Source organism: Aquarana catesbeiana, linkage group LG06, assembly GCF_042186555.1.
Source record: "Aquarana catesbeiana isolate 2022-GZ linkage group LG06, ASM4218655v1, whole genome shotgun sequence".
Lineage (NCBI taxonomy): Eukaryota > Metazoa > Chordata > Amphibia > Anura > Ranidae > Aquarana > Aquarana catesbeiana.
The window spans coordinates 142,464,589-142,488,598 of record NC_133329.1 but is presented as its reverse complement, the minus strand read 5'-3'; positions in this window follow the sequence as shown (position 1 = coordinate 142,488,598).

Sequence of the window (24,010 nt, the reverse complement as noted above, 5' to 3'; positions counted from 1 at the left end):
CCATCCCGCCTACAGTTGGAACACACATAGGGAACACAGTACACCTCTTTATCTCCACCTAGTGTTAACCCCTTCTGCCAGTGTCATTTTACATTGATCAGTGCATTTTTATAGCACCGATGAATGCAATGTCACTGGGCCCCAAAAAAAAGTGTAATTTGGGGGCAGATTTGGCCCGCCGCAATGTCCCAGTCGCTAAAAATCGCAGATCGCCGCCATAACCAGTAGAAACAATAAAAATAAATAAAAGTCCCTAAATCTATTCCATAGTTTGTAGACGTGATAACTTTTGCGTAAACCAATCAATATACGCCTATTGTGATTTTTTTTACCAAAAATATGTAGAAGAATATATATCGGCCTAAACTGATGAATGCATTTATTTTTTTTTATTTTTTTATTTTTTGGATATGTATTATAGCAAAAAGTAAAAAAAATAGTTTTGTTTTTTCAAAATTTTCACTCTTTGTTTGGTTATAGCCCAAAAAATAAAATATATTAAAAGAACTGCAGCGGTGATCAAATGCCACCAGAAGAAAGCTCTATTTGTTTGGGTACAGTGTCGAATTGTCAGTAAAAGCGGTGCAGTGGTGTATCTCAAAAAAAGGCTTGATCATTAAGGGGGCCAATCCTTCCGGTCCTTAAGTGGTTAAAGGAATTTGAAATATTCAAAACACATAAAAAGGTGGGATGCAAAATAACACATTAGAACTATGCATAGAAGTATAGCTGCTAAATATGTAAACTGTAGCCTTATTAAGGTCTTTTGATTATGCAAAATGTTGCCGTAGTCAGCTCTCATAAATTGCACAACTCTAATAAATAAAAATGTGGAAATGAAGAAATATGGCACGTTGATATAAAGATGATGAACATTTCTATGGATTGGAAAAAGCTGCACGCATAAACCTTACACTTTGTAGAAGAAATCGCTGCCAAGAATCGAACAAGTCTTGTGCTTGGGCTTCTGATTAAGATTCTGACACTTGTAATACATGAGAGGCTGGTGCTCTGAGTAAAGGATGCATAATCCCTTCCTTACACAATGCAATCTGGAGACTGCAGCTCTGAGTAAAAGAAACAGTTGCTTTTACAGGTTGTGTGAAGGACGTTTTTAGTGCAACATATGGAAGATTCTACTGAAATCCCTACCACACAAAATCTGCAGAGACTTTCAGACATATTGCTTTAATGATCTTGAGTATATTTTGAATGAATTGTAAATATGTTTGACTTTAATATTACATTTTGTAGTTTTATTTATCACATTTTAAGTACAAACACCATTGACAAAGTTCATTGCAATATACAGCGTAAGGTACTAACATTACTGTATTGTCTTTTTCAGTCTGGTGGTGGTTAGAAACAAAACAATAGTGTGGCGCTCAATAGTAAACAAATAAAACTTATAATGATCAAAAGGTGTGTGGTGAATGAAAAACCAATCTAACTATAAAGTGCTAATATTAAGTAAAAATAAAAAACATCAAAAAATTGTTCAATAAAAACAAATAATTCAATAAAAAAATATTTAAAGTGAGTATTCAAAATGAATGCGTGAATATCCTGAAACAGTCCATCTTGAAAAATAATAAACAAATGTGTAAGAGTCTTTCTTGTGCTATTCAAGATGATAAGGCTTGATCTTAACGATGCAATGGAAAAATGATAAGGTTGGCACGCTTACCAGAAACAGTGGACACATGTACCATACAGCACGTGGGTCAAACAGGCAATCGTGAGGGAGTAGCCTCAATGTGATCCACCACAAGGGGAATGATGATTAGAGAATAGGCTCCACCCAGTATTGAGCAAGGTGTTCCAACATCAGAAAACGAACTCCAAAGTGTATGGTGAATCGCATGAAATGCTGCAGTGATCCATGATATTATGCATGAAAAACAGATAACCGCACATAGTGTGACTCACTGCATGACCAAAAAAGAAGTGGTGGTGGTTAGGGCAGCAGGCTAAAGTTTTTCATATATGGCTCAAATTTAGGTTGAATACAGCAGAATCTGCCAAAGTTTAAGTGTGGGTGGCCCCGTAGGCACTACCTGTCTTGACAAGTCAATTAAAAATTTAACTGAGCCAGGGTGAAAATTCTCGGCCAAAACAGGACTGCCTGTATCTCATCTCATCAGATGTAGTCACTGTTTGGGTATCCAGGCAGCTGATAGAGGCAATTCCTTGTTTTTGTCAAAGGTTTTACTTTAGGGGTGGACCAGGGACTGAGGGGTTACCACACTTACACCTAACGTTCTGTGCTCCTAGCATCCTAAACACTGCCTGTATGGAGTTTGCATGCTTTCCCAGTGTTTACATTGCATTTATGCGGTGTTCTGCATTCCTTTTACACCTCCAAAACATATTTTCACCCATCTTAGCCTTTCTGTTTGTACATATTTTAATGTGGTAGGGACGTTACATTGTAAGCCTCTTTGGAGGCAGGGCAGATGTGAACGGCTTGTTGATTTCTATAAAGCATGGTGGAAGAGGTATTACTGTTAACTCGAATGCCCCGTACACACGATCGGACTTTCCGACAACAAAACCGTGAATTTTTGTTCAAAGGGTGTTGGCTCCAACTTGTCTTGCATACACACGGTCACACAAATGTTGCCCAACAATTACGAACATAGTGACGTACAAGACGTACGTGTTATCTCCATTACGAACGCTAGTTTTACAAGACCAAGCGCTTCCGGCTCGTACTTCATTCCGAGCATGCGTGGACTTTTGTGCGACGGCCTTGTGTACACATGATCGGAAAGTCCAACAACAAAAATTTGTTGGCGGAAAATTTGGGAACCTGCTAGCCAACATTTGTTGGCAGAAAGTCCGACAACAAATGTTCGATGGAGCATACACACGGTTGGACTTTCCGCCAACAAGCTCACAACCAACATTTGTTGTCAGAATATCCAATCGTGTATACGTGGCATAAGAGTAAAATACATCTATCTGATAAAAAAAAAAAAAAATTATGTAATAAATGCAAAGTTCAGTAACTAGTTTTCAGTGTAGAAAAAAGAGAAAGGTCTGGTGTCACCAGTGACACACCTCCATCCCTGAAATGTACAACAAAACAAAAGATTCGCCCTGGGACATTGAGTGAGGTGAGCACAGTTTACCCAATAGACGAGACAAGATCCCACCAAGGGCCAAGCAGAGGAAAGGCATGGCATGGATAGAAATTGTGTATCCCTGGGGACTCACTATGTCCATGGAAAGTATTGGCTATAAAAATCTATGTATGAATAAAAGGCCTGAACCAAGGATGGTAGGGACCTGGAGACTGTAGGGGGAAGTGGTAATGATCTACCAAAAGCTGACAAGAGTGACAGTGAGGAAATGGCAGGAGAGCAAAGGAAGAAAAGAAAATAGAAAATTAAATGAGGTGCAAGTGTATAATGAAACCTGTAATATAAAAAAAGAGCTTAAGGGGGGTGCTCGGAGTGAGCCATGTGAAAACATGTGAATATACCTGAGTAGAGTGAATGTGTATATGTATGGGTGGTAAGTCACAGCAGCGGACTTCCACAAGTGTCTGTAGCCTCAGTGAGAAGGCCAAAGAGATCCACGCCATGCTGAACCTCCGATAAATACCCCTGGAAAAGCTTGAGAGGCTCCGCCCCCAACACTATGTGTGGATGACTGACACGCGAGCGCAGGAGGTGCCCACCGTCATCAGGAGCTGCGCATGTGCGGACACTCCCCTAGGTCATTCAGGTGACATAATACAACCATCTACACTGACGCTGCAAGATTGCGGACGTCACACGGCTGGCGCATATACATGGTGCCCCCACCTGCTTTTTCTACATTGAACCCGGGTGGAAGACACCCATTTAGCCTAAAACTAGTCTGTGGTCACCCTCGCCATTATAAACATACATGCATGCATTTTACTATGCATTAGCTGTTTAATTTCCAACACATAATTTAGATCTCATTATAGGCATATACCCCAGTCCATTTGGTGTGTTGTTCCTTGTTGATGGTGGTGTTTGTTTTGCTTTGGGAGCTGCGATGTGTATCAAGGGAGGTTTCTTGTCTCCCGCTGTCCCCGCCTGCTTTTTTTTTAGTGGGTGGGGCCACCTACACATCGGTGCCATGTATACCTTGCCATGCAATCTTGCAGCGTCAGTATAGCTAGTTGTACTATGCCACCTGGATGACCTAGGGGAGTGTCCGCGCATGCGCACCTCCTGATTATGGTGGGCACCTCCTGTGCTCACGTGTCAGTCATCCACACATGGCATTTGGGGCGGAGCCTCTCAAGCTTTGCCGGGGGTATTTATCAGAGGTTCAGCATGGCGTGGATCTCTTTGGCCTTCTCACTGAGGCTACACACACTTGTGGAAGCCCTCTACTGTGACTTACCACCCATACATATACACATTCACTCTACTCATATATTCACGTGTTTTCACATGGCTCACTCCAAGCACCCACTTTAAGCCAGTTTTTGACATTACAGGTTTCATTATACACTTGCACCTTATTTCATTTTCTATTTTCTTTTCTTCCTTTGCTCTCCTGCCATTTCCTCACTTTCACTCTTGTCAGCTTTTGGTAGCTCATTACCACTTCCCCTACAGTCTCCAGGTCCCTACCATCCTTGGCTCAGGCCTTTTATTCATACATTCATACATAGATACATATATGTTACTATATATTGACTCTACTCTGTTGCTTTAGATTGTCTGACATACATATTCATGTTTACAGCCAATTCCTTCCATGGACATAGTGAGACCCCTAGGGATACACAATTTCTATCTGTACCGTGCTTTTCCTCCGCTTGGCCCTTGGTGGGGGTCTTGTCTGGCTCCGCCTCCTCAGCTCCCTGGCAAGACACCTGCTGCCGCCATCCAGGAGCCACACATCCATTGTTTTTGCCATGTTTAGTGGTGAGTATGGGGTTTCTTATACTAAGGCCCCTCCTACCCTGTGCCTATATTAATAATACCATGCTATATAGCCAATTTGTATTTTTTCATCCTCGGTACTGTCAGGATGCGGGTATGGAGATCGAGATGCTAAGAGGGCTCCCCTTGCGGCTAAGTGCAGCGCGTTCCTGGATTTGGCAACAGGAAGCGCGGTGCCCAAAGAAGCACGGTTGGCCAGGTGCTTGTCTGCAGTCCAAGGAGCTCAGCTACGGAGGGATGGTTAATGCTGGCAAAGCAGAACTTGCAGTGTCCAGGTAAAAGGAGAAACCAGGAGACAGGCCAGGGGTCATACACGGGTAAATCAGTCCGGAGAGAGTACAGTGGCGAGCAGAGGTCATGCACAGGCAGGGTCCAGATACAAGCCGAAGGTCAAGCCGGGAGATCAGGATGCAGAAGCGGAGTCCAGAAGCAGGCCAAGGGTCAAACCAGGAGATCAGGAAGCAAGGTCAAGGCAAGCCGGGTCACAACGGGTATCACAGATCAGGAAGCAAGGACAAGTACACAAGGAAGCTGAGAAGATAATCCAGCAACGTCCTGTGGTCACAGGCTGGTTTAAATAGGGCCACTGGCACCAGCATCAGTCTACCACTTGCGCGCTGTTGCGCATGTGCCATATTGCGCATGCGTGTGCGCCGATGCGCTCCAATGCGTGCCGTATTGCGCGTGCGTGTGCGCCGATGCGCGCCAGCATGCGCCAATGCACGCTGATGCGCGGCGCACGCTTATGCACATCTCAGGATTATCCGTGGGCGTCCATGGAGGGTCTGGGCAACATTGCCAGTACTAGGACGGCCCTGTCCCTGACAGGTACATTTTACATGAATCCAAGGAGATGAAGAGTGAGCTAGGTCTCACGAAACGCGTTTGGTATACTAGATGCCTGTGTGCTATATGATTGCTATTACATATATGTACCATCATTTCATTTATATGCATCCCTTATGAATTGGCATTTGTTTGTGATATCAGTGCATGTATTATCTCCACTTGAATACACTTTATACTATATTTACTGCTGCTATGTCTATTGGCAAAACTGTGCTCACCTCACTCAAAGTCCCAGGCCAATCTTTTGTTTTGTAGTTTTCAGTATATAGTAGTCAAATGAAGAAAATGACTAAATCAGTTTCATTGACATGCTCTATTACACTTTGCAAATATTCATTATCCTCTAATCCCCTAGATGTCCACTAAGTTCTTTGGGTTCTTTGTTCAGATGGAAGTATCAAGACCAGCTGGGATATCAATTTTAGGTAAAGACATTGAACGCAGCAGGTTTCTTAAATTTGATGAAAAAAAAGGAACTACTTCATCACTCCCCCAAATTGTTCATTATTTCATTTTTTGAAAATGGGGCCAGAAACCCTGCGTAGGAACAATATGAATAAAAAGTAGATTAAATCACATTAAATTTGTTTTGAGTATACATATGATACCTAGTTGACCTCATCTGGCTCTTTGTACTTAAAGGAATAAATTAGCTAATTTTATCACACTTCCAAAATATTCAATATCTCATCCTTTCTCTGAAAATAAGGCCAGTAACCTTGTATGCAAATGCTATACATAAAATGTGGACAAATCCATTCTGAACTGTCAAATGTCAAATGGTACAAAATTAACTCCAGTATGGGGCATGTTTAGTCGTATGATTACCTTTCTCAAATGGTGTATGTGTATTAACATGAATATGTAAAAAAAATATAAAAGGAGAAGCTTTATATGTATCTGTCTGGTGGTGTGTTAAAACCTAACTCCCTTGATAAGCACCAGGCACTACTGTTATCTGACCTTTCTGGATGTGTCTTATGGTATGTCTCCACCTGGGCGCTGTGGTTCATCCCAACCCTCATGTCCCTGCTGAGCACATTATTAACAAATGGGTCAGCAGTAGTAATGGAAGTATCAGATAGCAGTAGTGCCCAGGGATCTTCAAGAGAGCAAACTTTGAAAACATCACCCACCAGACAGGCAATTATAAAGATTCTTCTTTCAGAGGGTGCACTTCCTTTAGTTTATTTTGGAGGTGAGAAAGTTGTTTTAAAATGTGTTTATGTTACAGTGAGGAATCGATTGCCAGCTACGATGTTTATCACATTTCTATTCTTATATTTTTGTTTTTCAACCCCTTCCCATCACCCATATAAACTAACATCTCCTGACAAGTTCCTTATGCCAGGGGGTGATACTTAACACCTTTTTACATTTTCAGCTAAGCAATTCTGTAGATGTTGTGGATCCAGGCTGCTAGAAAACATATAGATTATTGTAAATGCTTATTTTTTGACTGCATACAAGTATCATATGTATCAAATTCTTTGCATGTTTGGGATCTTTGTAATCAGAATACATTTATTTTTTGTGAAAATATTATCAAATACTTTATATTACTTATTAAGACATAGGGGTCAATTCACTAAGGCTACTTTCACACTGAGGCATTTTAAAGACGTTTTTGCGCTAAAAATAGCACCTGAAAAGCACCTGTAAACTGCCTCTTCTGCAGCCCCAGAGTGAAAGCCAGAGTGCTTTCACACTGGGGCGCAGTGACGGCTGTCCATAGGGGGTGCACGGGCACCGCCCCCCCCCCCAGCAGTAAGAAAAAAAAAAAGGCCCTTTAAAAAAAAAAAGTAGAAAAAAATTTCCTTTAAGTGCACTGTGTTCGGGCGCCAGACACAGTGCACTATGGCAAGCGCCACGTCAATGCAATCATGAGATTGCAGACGAGGAGCTTCATTTGCAGGATTTTTATCTGCTTTGTGGCGCATTCCATCTCACCGAACAAATTCCGGGCGGGTGCTTTGTTCTTCGAGTTAAGAGGTGACATCAAAGCCTCCGTGGAACGAACGGTCCGAGCGGAGCTGGTAAGTAAGGCTCTAAGGCTGCAAAATAGGTGAACTGTGAGCGCCATGCTTGGCAAGCAATTACGGAAGCCCTGGATTGGGAGTCAGAGTCACTCCCGCCACAAAATATCCAAAGGTTCTTTCCTAACCTAAAAAAGGAGGGACCTACCTTCCCAGTATTTCCAGAGATTAAGGAATTAATCAAGAACGAATGGGAGAAACTGAAAAGAAAATGAGTTTTCAAAACAGACTCTCAAAACTGTATCCCATGCCTTCTTCATAGGCTAGCCTTTGGGAGACCCCACTAAATGTAGATGCAGCCTGCAGCATTTGGCCTGGCATGTGTCCTTACCATTGGAGAATTTGATTACTTTCAGGGATCCAATGGATCGCCGGATGGACGCAGATAATTATTACGTGGCTGGGTCGGCCCTTCTCCCAGCCATTGCCCTGATGGCCTTGTCAAGGGCCTTGAAGACATGGCTTGCCAACGTTGCAACTGCTATAAACGCAGGGGTAGATCCCTCAAAGATTGTTACAGCATTGGAGGAGCCAAACATCTTAGCGGATTTCCTTGCAGAGGCATCAGTAGATTTAGTAAAGCTGTTAGCCAGATCTATGGCCAGTGCAGTTACAGCAAGGAGGGCCCCGTGGCTTTGTCTTTGGATGGCAGACGGAACTTCCAAACGGGTCTTGTGTAACATACCTTACAATGGAAAACTACTGTTTGGAAAGACCTTGGATTATGCAATTAAGAGAGTCATGGAGGGGTAAGTCAGCTCTTCTCCCTCAGCCTGGCTGAAAGAAACCACTTGGACAACCCAGTCAGTCAACCTACAAACGCTTCCAGAAGGCAATACGGTACAAGCAAGGACGGGAGAGACCTCAATGGAGAAGGACTCAAAGTTCCTTTCTCCGGGGCATCAAATCTAAGGCAGCACAGGCAACCAAGACAAGTGAAAAGTCCTTTTAAGGGTGCCCCCGCCCGGGCTTCTCTGGTGGGAGCAAGGCTAAGCTCCTATTGGAGGGTCTAGGCGGTGAAGGTTACCGATCGCTGGATCCTGGACACTGTAAAAAATGGCTACTGTATAGAGTTCTTACACCACCCTCCAAATTCTTTTGTGAGAACTCAGTGGCCGGAGTGTCCCAAGAAGAGACAGTCCTTGCAGACCTATATAGACAAACTCTTCTCCAAAGGGGCCATCAAGCATGTACCGGCAGAAGAGAGAGGGGGAGGTTTCTATTTCCCAAACTTCCGGGTGCCAAAATCTTCAGGGACCTTGAGGCCTGTGTTGGATTTAAGAAGACTGAACAATTACATCCTCAACGGGCGATTCAAGATGGAGTCCCTTCAGATCGTAATGAAGGTGGTCCAGGAGAACGACTGGTTCATTTTGGTGGACCTTTTGGACGCACACCTGCATGTCCCTATGAGGAAGCAACTTTAGAGATTTTTGAGGTTCGCAGTATGCGACCATCATCATCAATTCACATGTCTCCTTTCAGCATCTGTACCGCACCTAGCGTATTCTCGAAGATTCTCCTCTCCATCAATTCTCTAATTTGCCTAGAAGGAGTAAATATTTAACATTACTTAGATGTCATTCTGGGAGACTCTGTTCAACAATTCAGAGAGCATCGAAACAGTTTTGGTTGGATAATAAACAGTCAAAAGAGCCTACTCCATTCCTCCCAAACAATGGAGTATTTAGGGGTAATTTTTCTACTTCTCAGGGACGTGTGTATCTTCCAGACAGGAAGATTTATCAATTGCGCCAGTGTACCCTAAGCACATTGAGGTCTACCTTTCTCTCAGCTGAAGACTGTATGGTCCTGATCGGGATGTTTACCGCCACAATTCCGGTAGTCCTATGGGCCAGGTGGCACATGAGGGCATTCGAGGTAACCAGGTACAAAAAAATATATAACAAAAAAAATGAATTTTAAAATGTGTCAAGGATTGTCAAAAGCTAAATAATACCACTGCCGACCATTGAATAGTTACCTGCTGTGAAGGTGAAGCAGAGCTGGGAAAAGGAACGGACAATGCGCTGTGCTGGAAAAAGGTTGGCCTAAAAAGGCCCAGGTGAGGGCCGTGGGATCAATCTGCCATATTAAAGCGGAGAAACATAATTGTAATAATTGTAGGGGAATGGGGGGCTATTATTTAGCTTTTGACAATCGTTGACACATTTTAAAATTCCATTTTTTTTGTTATATTTTGTTATGGATGGCTTCTAATTGTACCTTGTTCTGTGCAGTGACATATTCATTTTGGTTCCTCAATGAACATCCCCTGAGGAAGCCCGAGTGGGCGAAACATGTCGGGATTTGAGTCTGAGTGACCTTTCTTTCTTATCCAATTTGATATGTACTTGATATTGATATTTGATATGTTTAAAAAATGTGTTTTTTTATCTTTTATTCTGATGTCTGTTTAAATTTGTTTCCCTGGCACCTACAAAGTCCCACTAAATTACCCTCCTGATTTTACATGCTATTCAGGGATGGTGGTGCCCTTTTTCTGACACTGTCACCTATCCATACTTACCAGATGGAGTATCCTATTCTCTTTGTGTGAAATCCCTTGTGTTCCTGCTAGGGCCCTCTGCTTTCCTATTAAAAACTGACCACACTAGGCAACTAGGCATGAAACCACAGACTGTAGAGTTTTTAAAGCGATATTTACAGACACATTTTTTCCAGTAAATACTGTATAATAATTTTTTTTTTTTTTTAGGAATTGGACTTAATTTACCGCATGTGATAATTTATGCAAATGAGTAATATGATACCCCTATCGTATGCGCTAAACATTAGTAAATTGACCCCATGGTGTGCTTTAAATATTCTACCAGTGCAATATTTTGTCATTTGATTGCTTTTAATATTGAAAAAAAAACACACACACACACACAAAAACTGTGGAGTATCTCTTAAAGTGTTATTAAAGAATATGTCCACCCACCATTTCATAATCCTGATATATGCCTGTTGTACCATATACTTGCATGAAAAAAGTATCCTATTCTCTTTTTTTATTTTTATTTTTTTTTTTATTTTAACAATTTTATTTCGAAGGTCAAAAGCAAGAACAATCAAAGAGAACAAATGAATATACATGCTAAATAAAGGCGAAAGCCATGTAGCTCCAGGAAATGATAAACAGGATACAGAATTACAAGAAGTGAAAAATATATATGAACACCTAAAAGGTTGGTACATGTGATATAATACTAGAGGGTTAGAGGTTTACAAGTTGGAATAACAAAATTGTAATTCAAACATATGAAATGTCCACACATACAACATAATGTAGAGATTAAACAGTGGTATATCTAATTAATCCTATTTCTTAAGATATACAGTATATGCATTGTGTCATATAGAGTATGATGTATACATTCAGAGAGTTTGATTATTATCCATCCTGGTTAACACTTGAGATGAAGAAGCAGATGGGGAATGCCAATTATATCACTCATTAAATCAAACTGAAAAGAGTGTGTAGTAATCTTTTGCAGGGGGTGGGACAAGCAGCTATAGGGAAAATAAAAGGCACATTTTCATGGTTAAAGGTTACAACCTGCTATTTGAATTGATTTGGTGGCTGCCCGTTCCCACCAGGGGTAGACAGATGGAGTATCCTAATCTCTTTGTGTGAAATCCCTGGTGTTCCTGCCAGGTCCCTCTGCTTTCCTATTAAAAACTGACCACACTAGGCAAATAGTCATGAAAGCACAGAGTGTTCAGTTTTCTAGCTGTACTGAACTCAGCCTGCTCTCCTCCAATGATCAGACTTATAGTGACAAGCCCCCTGCCTGTACAGCCATTAACTGGGAACATCAGTGTGCTGCTGTTCCTCCTCCCGCAGCTTTAAGAGCTCCTTCTGCAGCTGAGAACAAATGTGATAATTAAAAAAAAAGGGAAAAAAGGTATTTATATTTTTTTTGTATATATACACAAACATTTGCCTTTCATTTCTATTTTAAACTGAATAGGTTGTTTCACAAGGTGAGGGTTCACATACTTTAAACCTAAATCACGTGAAACTATCTATACATGGTATATTACATTGGGGGTGATTTACGAAAGCCGTGTGCCATCAGTAGAGGTGCACAGGGAGGCGCAACGCACATTTCCATATTTTCGAAATGATGCGCCGGTAACAGAGCGTGAATCCCACATCTACTATAGAGATCTCGGCGCACGGGAGAATGCAATCTGTGCGCCACTATAGACATGGCGCACGGTATCTCCAAATCAATATTGACAGAAGATGGAGGTGCCAATATTATGGGGTTACATAGTTACATAGTTACATAGTAGGTGAGGTTGAAAAAAGACACAAGTCCATCAAGTCCAACCTATGTGTGTGATTATGTGTCAGTATTGCATTGTATATCCCTGTATGTTGTGGTCATTCAGGTGCTTATCTAATAGTTTCTTCAAGCTATCAATGCTCCCCGCTGAGACCACCGCCTGTGGAAGGGAATTCCACATCCTTGCCGCTCTTACAGTAAAGAACCCTCTACGTAGTTTAAGGTTAAACCTCTCTCTTTTCTTCTAATTTTAATGAGTGGCCACGAGTCTTGGTAAACTTTCTTCTGCGAAAAAGATTTATCCCTATTGTGGGGTCACCAGTCCGGTATTTGTAAATTGAAATCATATCCCCTCTCAAGCGTCTCTTCTCCAGAGAGAATAAGTTCAGTGCTCGCAACCTTTCCTCATAACTAAGATCCTCCAGACCCTTTATTAGCTTTGTTGCCCTTCTTTGTACTCGCTCCATTTCCAGTACATCCTTCCTGAGGACTGGTGCCCAGAACTGGACCGCATACTCTAGGTGCGGCCGGACCAGAGTCTTGTAGAGCGGGAGAATTATTGTGTTATCTCTGGAGTTGATCCCCCTTTTAATGCATGCCAATATTCTGTTTGCTTTGTTAGCAGCAGCTTGGCATTGCCTGCCATTGCTGAGCCTATCATCTACTAGGACCCCCAGGTCCTTTTCCATCCTAGATTCCCCCAGAGGTTCTCCCCCCAGTGTATAGATTGCATTCATATTTTTGCCACCCAAATGCATTATTTTACATTTTTCTACATTGAACCTCATTTGCCATGTAGTCGCCCACCCCATTAATTTGTTCAGGTCTTTTTGCAAGGTTTCCACGTCCTGCGGAGAAGTTATTGCCCTGCTTAGCTTAGTATCGTCTGCAAATACAGAGATTGAACTGTTCATCCCATCCTCCAGATCGTTTATGAACAAATTAAATAGGATTGGTCCCAGCACAGAACCTTGGGGAACCCCACTACCCACCCCTGACCATTCTGAGTACTCCCCATTTATCACCACCCTCTGAACTCGCCCTTGTAGCCAGTTTTCAATCCATGTACTCACCCTATGGTCTATGCCAACGGACCTTATTTTGTACAGTAAACGTTTATGGGGAACTGTGTCAAATGCTTTTGCAAAATCCAGATACACCAAGTCTACAGGCCTTCCTTTATCTAGATGGCAACTCACCTCCTCATAGAAGGTTAATAGATTGGTTTGGCAAGAACGATTCTTCATGAATCCATACTGATTACTGCTAATGATATCGTTCGTATTACTAAAATCCTGTATATAGTCCCTTATCATCCCCTCCAAGAGTTTACATACTATCGATGTTAGGCTAACTGGTCTGTAATTCCCAGGGATGTATTTTGGGCCCTTTTTAAATATAGGTGCTACATTGGCTTTTCTCCAATCAGCTGGTACCATTCCAGTCAGTAGACTATCTGTAAAAATTAGGAACAACGGTCTGGCAATCACTTGACTGAGTTCCCCAAGTACCCTCGGATGCAAGCCATCTGGTCCCAGTGATTTATTAATGTTAAGTTTCTCAAGTCTAATTTTAATTCAGTCCTCTGTTAACCATGGAGGTGCTTCCTGTGCTGTGTCATGAGGATAAACACTGCAGTTTTGGTTACTGAAGCCCCCCGATTCACTCGTGAAGACTGAGGAGAAGAATAAATTCAATACCTTCGCCATCTCCCCATCCTTTGTAACCAGATGTCCTTCCTCATTCTTTATGGGGCCAATATGGTCTGTCCTCCCTTTTTTACTGTTTACATACTTAAAGAATTTCTTGGGATTTTTTTTGCTCTCCTCCGCTATGTGTCTTTCATGTTCTATCTTAGCTGTCCTAATTGCACCTTTACATTTCCTGATGCATTCTTTATAAAGTCTGAATGCTGAGGATGATCCCTCAACCTTGTATTTTTTGAAGGCCTTCTCCTTTGCTTTTATATGCATTTTTACATTGGAATTAAGCCATCCAGGACATTTGTTCGCTCTTTTAAATTTATTACCCAATGGGATACATTGGCTAATGCCCTTATTTAATATGCTCTTAAAGCAAACCCATCTCTCCTCCGTATTCTTTGTTTCTAATATTTTATCCCAGTTTATGCCTTTTAGCAAGGTTTGTAGTTTAGGGAAGTTGGCTCTTTTGAAATTCAGTGTCTTTCTATTCCCTTTATGTTTCCTATTTGTGTGATTTATACTGAAACTAATTGACCTGTGATCGCTGTTACCTAAATTGCCCCGCATTTCCACATCTGTGATCAGGTCTGTATTGTTGGTAATCAGTAGATCCAGTAATGTTTTATTTCTAGTTGGTGCGTCTACCATCTGACCCATAAAATTGTCCTGCAAGACATTAAGGAACTGGCGAGCCTTAAATGAATGCGCGGTTCCCTCCACCCAGTCTACGTCTGGATAATTAAAATCCCCAATTATGATAACACTTCCCATCCTTGCTGCTACTCCAGTTTGTGATAGGAGATCCGTCTCCACTTCCTCCCTCAGGTTAGGGGGCCTATAGCATACTCCCAGTATTATTTTCCCCTTAGCTTCATCCCTTTGGAGCTCTACCCATAAGGATTCCACCTCCTCTCTAGCTCCCTCAGTGATGTCATCTCTCACATTCACTTGTACATTATTCTTGATATATAGGCATACCCCTCCCCCTTTTTTACCCTCTCTATCCTTGCGGTATAGGGTATACCCTTGAATGTTTGCCAGCCAATCATGAGAGCTGTTGAACCAGGTCTCTGAAATTCCCACAAAATCCAAATCCTCCTCGTACAACAGTATCTCTAGTTCACCCATCTTGTCCGCCATGCTCCTGGCATTGGTGAACATGCCACATAGTTTAGACCGGTCACATATTGTCTTCATATTGGGTGTTTCGAGATTGCAACTAGGACTTGCTACTATACTCACCTTGTGTTTTTGTGCTTTGGTTAACCTACCACTAATGCCCCCAATACTACCCTCTGGAATATCTTCCATGCTGGCTATCTCTGCCTCTGGACCCTCCCCCCATCGCCTAGTTTAAAAACCCCTCTAACTTTTTGGCCATCTTCCTTCCCAGCAGATCTGCACCCTCCTCATTTAGGTGCAGTCCGTCCCTTCTATAGTACCGGTTACCGACTGAGAAGTCGGCCCAGTCCTCCAGGAACCCAAACCCCTCCTTACTACACCAGCTCTTCAGCCACTTGTTTACTTCCCTAATCTCCCTCTTCCTTTCTGGTGTGGCTCGATGTATGGGTAGTATTCCTGAGAATACTACCTTGGAGGTCCTTTTCCTCAATTTAGCTCCTAAGTCCCTAAAATCGTTCTTTAGGACACTCCATCTGCCTCTGACTTTGTCATTGGTGCCAACGTGCACCATGACAGCCGGGTCTTCCCCAGCCCCTCCCAGTAATCTGTCCACAAGATCCGTGATGTGCCGAACCCGAGCGCCCGGTAGACAACATACTGTTCGGCGCTTCAGGTCTTGGTTACAGATTGCCCTCTCTGTCCTTCTAAGAATTGAGTCCCCTACCACCAGAATATGTCTTTCCTTTCCCTTTTCTGCCCCCCCACTCTCACTGGAGGAGTTCTTCCCCCAGCAGCTAGGAGAGTCCCTCAGCTCCAGCAGTGCTGGTCCCTGACTGGTTTCACCAATGTCACTCAAAGTAGCGTACTTATTGGGATGCTCCAGTCCTGGATCGGCCTCCCTGGCACTTCCCCCTCTACCCCTCCTGACTGTAACCCATCTACTCTTTGCTAGTGCCAGCACCTCTTTGTCTCCACCCACCTCTGTGCTGGCCCCTGCCGACACCTGCCGTGTACGTTCCTGGCTCACCTTTAGTATGGAGGGACTTCTCAGTGCTGACAGTTGCTTCCCCAGATTCAGAACCTGGGCTTCCAGGGAAACAATGTGCTTACATTTTGCACAGCAGTATTCGCCCTTGATCGGATGATCAAGGAACGCATACATGCGGCAAGATGTACAAAGAGTCGCCTCTCCACACCCACCGGGCATCGTACCTATTAAATTTAGTGAGGATTGGGGATTTTACCCTGTCCAAATTACCTAACAGCTAGCTTCCTGGCACTAATACTCAAGACAATACACAGGTACTCACAGACCTACGTGCAATCGCAGAACTGTCGCAGACCTATGTACACTCGCAATACTCAATTATACAATACACAATACACAAGTACTGACAATCCACACACACTACTCAGACAACACTCATGTACTCACACTACACAGGTACTATGACCCCTGTTATAATCTCCTGTTTTAAACTCTGGTTTTAACTCACCACTTAGAAAAGTTCCACTTGGTTTAAGTTCCAGCAATCTCCCAATAAGCAGGCTCAGGATGAGTCCTACACACAGTTATATAGACTGCAGGCACCTGTGAGCAATTACCCCCTCCCCCTACTTAATAGCCTGAAGGAACCAAAGAAGAAAAAAAAAAAAAAAGCTATTTAAAAAGTGACAGAAAAAGCTAATTGAAAAGCTAAAAGGAAAAGCCCAAAAAATGCTACCCAGCAAAGAAAAAGTAAAACTTGTTCACTCTCCCTCTGGTTTTAACTCACCACTTAGAAAAGTTCCACTTGGTTTAAGTTCCAGCAATCTCCCAATGAGCAGGCTCAGGATGAGTCCTACACACAGTTATATAGACTGCAGACACCTGTGAGCAATTACCCCCTCCCCCCTACTTAATAGCCTGAAGGAACCAAAGAAGAAAAAAAAAAAGCTATTTAAAAAGTGACAGAAAAAGCTAATTGAAAAGCTAAAAGAAAAAGCCCAAAAAATGCTATCCAGCAAACAAAAAGTAAAACTTGTTCACTCTCCCTCTGGTTTTAACTCACCACTTAGAAAAGTTCCACTTGGTTTAAGTTCCAGCAATCTCCCAATGAGCAGGCTCAGGATGAGTCCTACACACAGTTATATAGACTGCAGACACCTGTGAGCAATTACCCCCTCCCCCTACTTAATAGCCTGAAGGAACCAAAGAAGAAAAAAAAAAAAAAAAAAAAAAAAGCTATTTAAAAAGTGACAGAAAAAGCTAATTGAAAAGCTAAAAGGAAAAGCCCAAAAAATGCTACCCAGCAAACAAAAAGTAAAACTTGTTCACTCTCCCTCTGGTTTTAACTCACCACTTAGAAAAGTTCCACTTGGTTTAAGTTCCAGCAATCTCCCAATGAGCAGGCTCGGGGTGAGTCCTACACACAGTTATATAGACTGCAGACACCTCTGAGCAATTACCCCCTCCCCCCTACTTAATAGCCTGAAGGAACCAAAGAAGAAAAAAAAAAAAAAAAAGCTATTTAAAAAGTGACAGAAAAAGCTAATTGAAAAGCTAAAAGGAAAAGCCCAAAAAATGCTACCCAGCAAAGAAAAAGTAAAACTTGTTCACTCTCCCTCTGGTTTTAACTCACCACTTAGAAAAGTTCCACTTGGTTTAAGTTCCAGCAATCTCCCAATGAGCAGGCTCAGGATGAGTCCTACACACAGTTATATAGACTGCAGACACCTGTGAGCAATTACCCCCTCCCCCTACTTAATAGCCTGAAGGAACCAAAGAAGAAAAAAAAAAAAGCTATTTAAAAAGTGACAGAAAAAGCTAATTGAAAAGCTAAAAGGAAAAGCCCAAAAAATGCTACCCAGCAAACAAAAAGTAAAACTTGTTCACTCTCCCTCTGGTTTTACTTCACCACTTAGAAAAGTTCCACTTGGTTTAAGTTCCAGCAATCTCCCAATGAGCAGGCTCAGGATGAGTCCTACACACAGTTATATAGACTGCAGACACCTCTGAGCAATTACCCCCTCCCCCCTACTTAATAGCCTGAAGGAACCAAAGAAGAAAAAAAAAAAAAAAAAAAAGCTATTTAAAAAGTGACAGAAAAAGCTAATTGAAAAGCTAAAAGGAAAAGCCCAAAAAATGCTACCCAGCAAAGAAAAAGTAAAACTTGTTCACTCTCCCTCTGGTTTTAACTCGCCACTTAGAAAAGTTCCACTTGGTTTAAGTTCCAGCAATCTCCCAATGAGCAGGCTCAGGATGAGTCCTACACACAGTTATATAGACTGCAGACACCTGTGAGCAATTACCCCCTCCCCCTACTTAATAGCCTGAAGGAACCAAAGAAGAAAAAAAAAAAGCTATTTAAAAAGTGACAGAAAAAGCTAATTGAAAAGCTAAAAGGAAAAGCCCAAAAAATGCTACCCAGCAAACAAAAAGTAAAACTTGTTCACTCTCCCTCTGGTTTTACTTCACCACTTAGAAAAGTTCCACTTGGTTTAAGTTCCAGCAATCTCCCAATGAGCAGGCTCAGGATGAGTCCTACACACAGTTATATAGACTGCAGACACCTCTGAGCAATTACCCCTTCCCCCCTACTTAATAGCCTGAAGGAACCAAAGAAGAAAAAAAAAAAAAAAAAGCTATTTAAAAAGTGACAGAAAAAGCTAATTGAAAAGCTAAAAGGAAAAGCCCAAAAAATGCTACCCAGCAAACAAAAAAGTAAAACTTGTTCACTCTCCCTCTGGTTTTAACTCACCACTTAGAAAAGTTCCACTTGGTTTAAGTTCCAGCAATCTCCCAATGAGCAGGCTCAGGATGAGTCCTACACACAGTTATATAGACTGCAGACACCTCTGAGCAATTACCCCCTCCCCCCTACTTAATAGCCTGAAGGAACCAAAGAAGAAAAAAAAAAAAAGCTATTTAAAAAGTGACAGAAAAAGCTAATTGAAAAGCTAAAAGGAAAAGCCCCAAAAATGCTACCCAGCAAAGAAAAAGTAAAACTTGTTCACTCTCCCTCTGGTTTTAACTCACCACTTAGAAAAGTTCCACTTGGTTTAAGTTCCAGCAATCTCCCAATGAGCAGGCTCAGGGTGAGTCCTACACACAGTTATATAGACTGCAGGCACCTGTGAGCAATTACCCCCTCCCCCTACTTAATAGCCTGAAGGAACCAAAGAAGAAAAAAAAAAAAAAAAAGCTATTTAAAAAGTGACAGAAAAAGCTAATTGAAAATCTAAAAGGAAAAGCCCAAAAAATGCTACCCAGCAAACAAAAAGTAAAACTTGTTCACTCTCCCTCTGGTTTTAACTCACCACTTAGAAAAGTTCCACTTGGTTTAAGTTCCAGCAATCTCCCAATGAGCAGGCTCAGGATGAGTCCTACACACAGTTATATAGACTGCAGACACCTGTGAGCAATTACCCCCTCCCCCCTACTTAATAGCCTGAAGGAACCAAAGAAGAAAAAAAAAAAAAAAGCTATTTAAAAAGTGACAGAAAAAGCTAATTGAAAAGCTAAAAGGAAAAGCCCAAAAAATGCTACCCAGCAAAGAAAAAGTAAAACTTGTTCACTCTCCCTCTGGTTTTAACTCACCACTTAGAAAAGTTCCAGCAATCTCCCAATGAGCAGGCTCAGGATGAGTCCTACACACAGTTATATAGACTGCAGACACCTGTGAGCAATTACCCCCTCCCCCCTACTTAATAGCCTGAAGGAACCAAAGAAGAAAAAAAAAAAAAAAAGCTATTTAAAAAGTGACAGAAAAAGCTAATTGAAAAGCTAAAAGGAAAAGCCCAAAAAATGCTACCCAGCAAACAAAAAGTAAAACTTGTTCACTCTCCCTCTGGTTTTAACTCACCACTTAGAAAAGTTCCACTTGGTTTAAGTTCCAGCAATCTCCCAATGAGCAGGCTCAGGATGAGTCCTACACACAGTTATATAGACTGCAGGCACCTGTGAGCAATTACCCCCTCCCCCTACTTAATAGCCTGAAGGAACCAAAGAAAAAAAAAAGCTATTTAAAAAGTGACAGAAAAAGCTAATTGAAAAGCTAAAAGGAAAAGCCCAAAAAATGCTACCCAGCAAAGAAAAAGTAAAACTTGTTCACTCTCCCTCTGGTTTTAACTCACCACTTAGAAAAGTTCCACTTGGTTTAAGTTCCAGCAATCTCCCAATGAGCAGGCTCAGGATGAGTCCTACACACAGTTATATAGACTGCAGACACCTGTGAGCAATTACCCCCTCCCCCCTACTTAATAGCCTGAAGGAACCAAAGAAGAAAAAAAAAAAAAAAAAAAAGCTATTTAAAAAGTGACAGAAAAAGCTAATTGAAAAGCTAAAAGGAAAAGCCCAAAAAATGCTACCCAGCAAAGAAAAAGTAAAACTTGTTCACTCTCCCTCTGGTTTTAACTCACCACTTAGAAAAGTTCCACTTGGTTTAAGTTCCAGCAATCTCCCAATGAGCAGGCTCAGGATGAGTCCTACACACAGTTATATAGACTGCAGACACCTGTGAGCAATTACCCTCTCCCCCCTACTTAATAGCCTGAAGGAACCAAAGAAGAAAAAAAAAAAAAAAAAAAGCTATTTTAAAAGTGACAGAAAAAGCTAATTGAAAAGCTAAAAGGAAAAGCCCAAAAAATGCTACCCAGCAAAGAAAAAGTAAAACTTGTTCACTCTCCCTCTGGTTTTAACTCACCACTTAGAAAAGTTCCACTTGGTTTAAGTTCCAGCAATCTCCCAATGAGCAGGCTCAGGATGAGTCCTACACACAGTTATATAGACTGCAGACACCTCTGAGCAATTACCCCCTCCCCCCTACTTAATAGCCTGAAGGAACCAAAGAAGAAAAAAAAAAAAAAAAAAAAAAAGCTATTTAAAAAGTGACAGAAAAAGCTAATTGAAAAGCTAAAAGGAAAAGCCCAAAAAATGCTACCCAGCAAAGAAAAAGTAAAACTTGTTCACTCTCCCTCTGGTTTTAACTCACCACTTAGAAAAGTTCCACTTGGTTTAAGTTCCAGCAATCTCCCAATGAGCAGGCTCAGGATGAGTCCTACACACAGTTATATAGACTGCAGGCACCTGTGAGCAATTACCCCCTCCCCCTACTTAATAGCCTGAAGGAACCAAAGAAAAAAAAAAGCTATTTAAAAAGTGACAGAAAAAGCTAATTGAAAAGCTAAAAGGAAAAGCCCAAAAAATGCTACCCAGCAAACAAAAAGTAAAACTTGTTCACTCTCCCTCTGGTTTTAACTCACCACTTAGAAAAGTTCCACTTGGTTTAAGTTCCAGCAATCTCCCAATGAGCAGGCTCAGGATGAGTCCTACACACAGTTATATAGACTGCAGACACCTGTGAGCAATTACCCCCTCCCCCCTACTTAATAGCCTGAAGGAACCAAAGAAGAAAAAAAAAAAAAAAAAAAGCTATTTAAAAAGTGACAGAAAAAGCTAATTGAAAAGCTAAAAGGAAAAGCCCAAAAAATGCTACCCAGCAAAGAAAAAGTAAAATTTGTTCACTCTCCCTCTGGTTTTAACTCACCACTTAGAAAAGTTCCACTTGGTTTAAGTTCCAGCAATCTCCCAATGAGCAGGCTCAGGATGAGTCCTACACACAGTTATATAGACTGCAGACACCTGTGAGCAATTACCCTCTCCCCCCTACTTAATAGCCTGAAGGAACCAAAGAAGAAAAAAAAAAAAAAAAAAAGCTATTTAAAAAGTGACAGAAAAAGCTAATTGAAAAGCTAAAAGGAAAAGCCCAAAAAATGCTACCCAGCAAAGAAAAAGTAAAACTTGTTCACTCTCCCTCTGGTTTTAACTCACCACTTAGAAAAGTTCCACTTGGTTTAAGTTCCAGCAATCTCCCAATGAGCAGGCTCAGGATGAGTCCTACACACAGTTATATAGACTGCAGACACCTCTGAGCAATTACCCCCTCCCCCCTACTTAATAGCCTGAAGGAACCAAAGAAGAAAAAAAAAAAAAAAAAAAAAAAGCTAAAAGCTATTTAAAAAGTGACAGAAAAAGCTAATTGAAAAGCTAAAAGGAAAAGCCCAAAAAATGCTACCCAGCAAAGAAAAAGTAAAACTTGTTCACTCTCCCTCTGGTTTTAACTCACCACTTAGAAAAGTTCCACTTGGTTTAAGTTCCAGCAATCTCCCAATGAGCAGGCTCAGGATGAGTCCTACACACAGTTATATAGACTGCAGACACCTGTGAGCAATTACCCCCTCCCCCCTACTTAATAGCCTGAAGGAACCAAAGAAAAAAAAAAAAAAAGCTATTTAAAAAGTGACAGAAAAAGCTAATTGAAAAGCTAAAAGGAAAAGACCAAAAAATGCTACCCAGCAAAGAAAAAGTAAAACTTGTTCACTCTCCCTCTGGTTTTACTTCACCACTTAGAAAAGTTCCACTTGGTTTAAGTTCCAGCAATCTCCCAATGAGCAGGCTCAGGATGAGTCCTACACACAGTTATATAGACTGCAGACACCTCTGAGCAATTACCCCCTCCCCCCTACTTAATAGCCTGAAGGAACCAAAGAAGAAAAAAAAAAAAAAAAAAGCTATTTAAAAAGTGACAGAAAAAGCTAATTGAAAAGCTAAAAGGAAAAGCCCAAAAAATGCTACCCAGCAAAGAAAAAGTAAAACTTGTTCACTCTCCCTCTGGTTTTAACTCACCACTTAGAAAAGTTCCACTTGGTTTAAGTTCCAGCAATCTCCCAATGAGCAGGCTCAGGATGAGTCCTACACACAGTTATATAGACTGCAGACACCTGTGAGCAATTACCCCCTCCCCCTACTTAATAGCCTGAAGGAACCAAAGAAGAAAAAAAAAAAAAGCTATTTAAAAAGTGACAGAAAAAGCTAATTGAAAAGCTAAAAGGAAAAGCCCAAAAAATGCTACCCAGCAAACAAAAAGTAAAACTTGTTCACTCTCCCTCTGGTTTTACTTCACCACTTAGAAAAGTTCCACTTGGTTTAAGTTCCAGCAATCTCCCAATGAGCAGGCTCAGGATGAGTCCTACACACAGTTATATAGACTGCAGACACCTCTGAGCAATTACCCCCTCCCCCCTACTTAATAGCCTGAAGGAACCAAAGAAAAAAAAAAAAAAAAAAAGCTATTTAAAAAGTGACAGAAAAAGCTAATTGAAAAGCTAAAAGGAAAAGCCCAAAAAATGCTACCCAGCAAAGAAAAAGTAAAACTTGTTCACTCTCCCTCTGGTTTTAACTCACCACTTAGAAAAGTTCCACTTGGTTTAAGTTCCAGCAATCTCCCAATGAGCAGGCTCAGGATGAGTCCTACACACAGTTATATAGACTGCAGACACCTCTGAGCAATTACCCCCTCCCCCCTACTTAATAGCCTGAAGGAACCAAAGAAGAAAAAAAAAAAAAAAAAAAAAAAAAAAGCTATTTAAAAAGTGACAGAAAAAGCTAATTGAAAAGCTAAAAGGAAAAGCCCCAAAAATGCTACCCAGCAAAGAAAAAGTAAAACTTGTTCACTCTCCCTCTGGTTTTAACTCACCACTTAGAAAAGTTCCACTTGGTTTAAGTTCCAGCAATCTCCCAATGAGCAGGCTCAGGATGAGTCCTACACACAGTTATATAGACTGCAGGCACCTGTGAGCAATTACCCCCTCCCCCTACTTAATAGCCTGAAGGAACCAAAGAAGAAAAAAAAAAAAAAAAAAAAAAAGCTATTTAAAAAGTGACAGAAAAAGCTAATTGAAAAGCTAAAAGGAAAAGCCCAAAAAATGCTACCCAGCAAACAAAAAGTAAAACTTGTTCACTCTCCCTCTGGTTTTAACTCACCACTTAGAAAAGTTCCACTTGGTTTAAGTTCCAGCAATCTCCCAATGAGCAGGCTCAGGATGAGTCCTACACACAGTTATATAGACTGCAGGCACCTGTGAGCAATTACCCCCTCCCCCTACTTAATAGCCTGAAGGAACCAAAGAAGAAAAAAAAAAAAAAAAAAAGCTATTTAAAAAGTGACAGAAAAAGCTAATTGAAAAGCTAAAAGGAAAAGCCCAAAAAATTCTACCCAGCAAAGAAAAAGTAAAACTTGTTCACT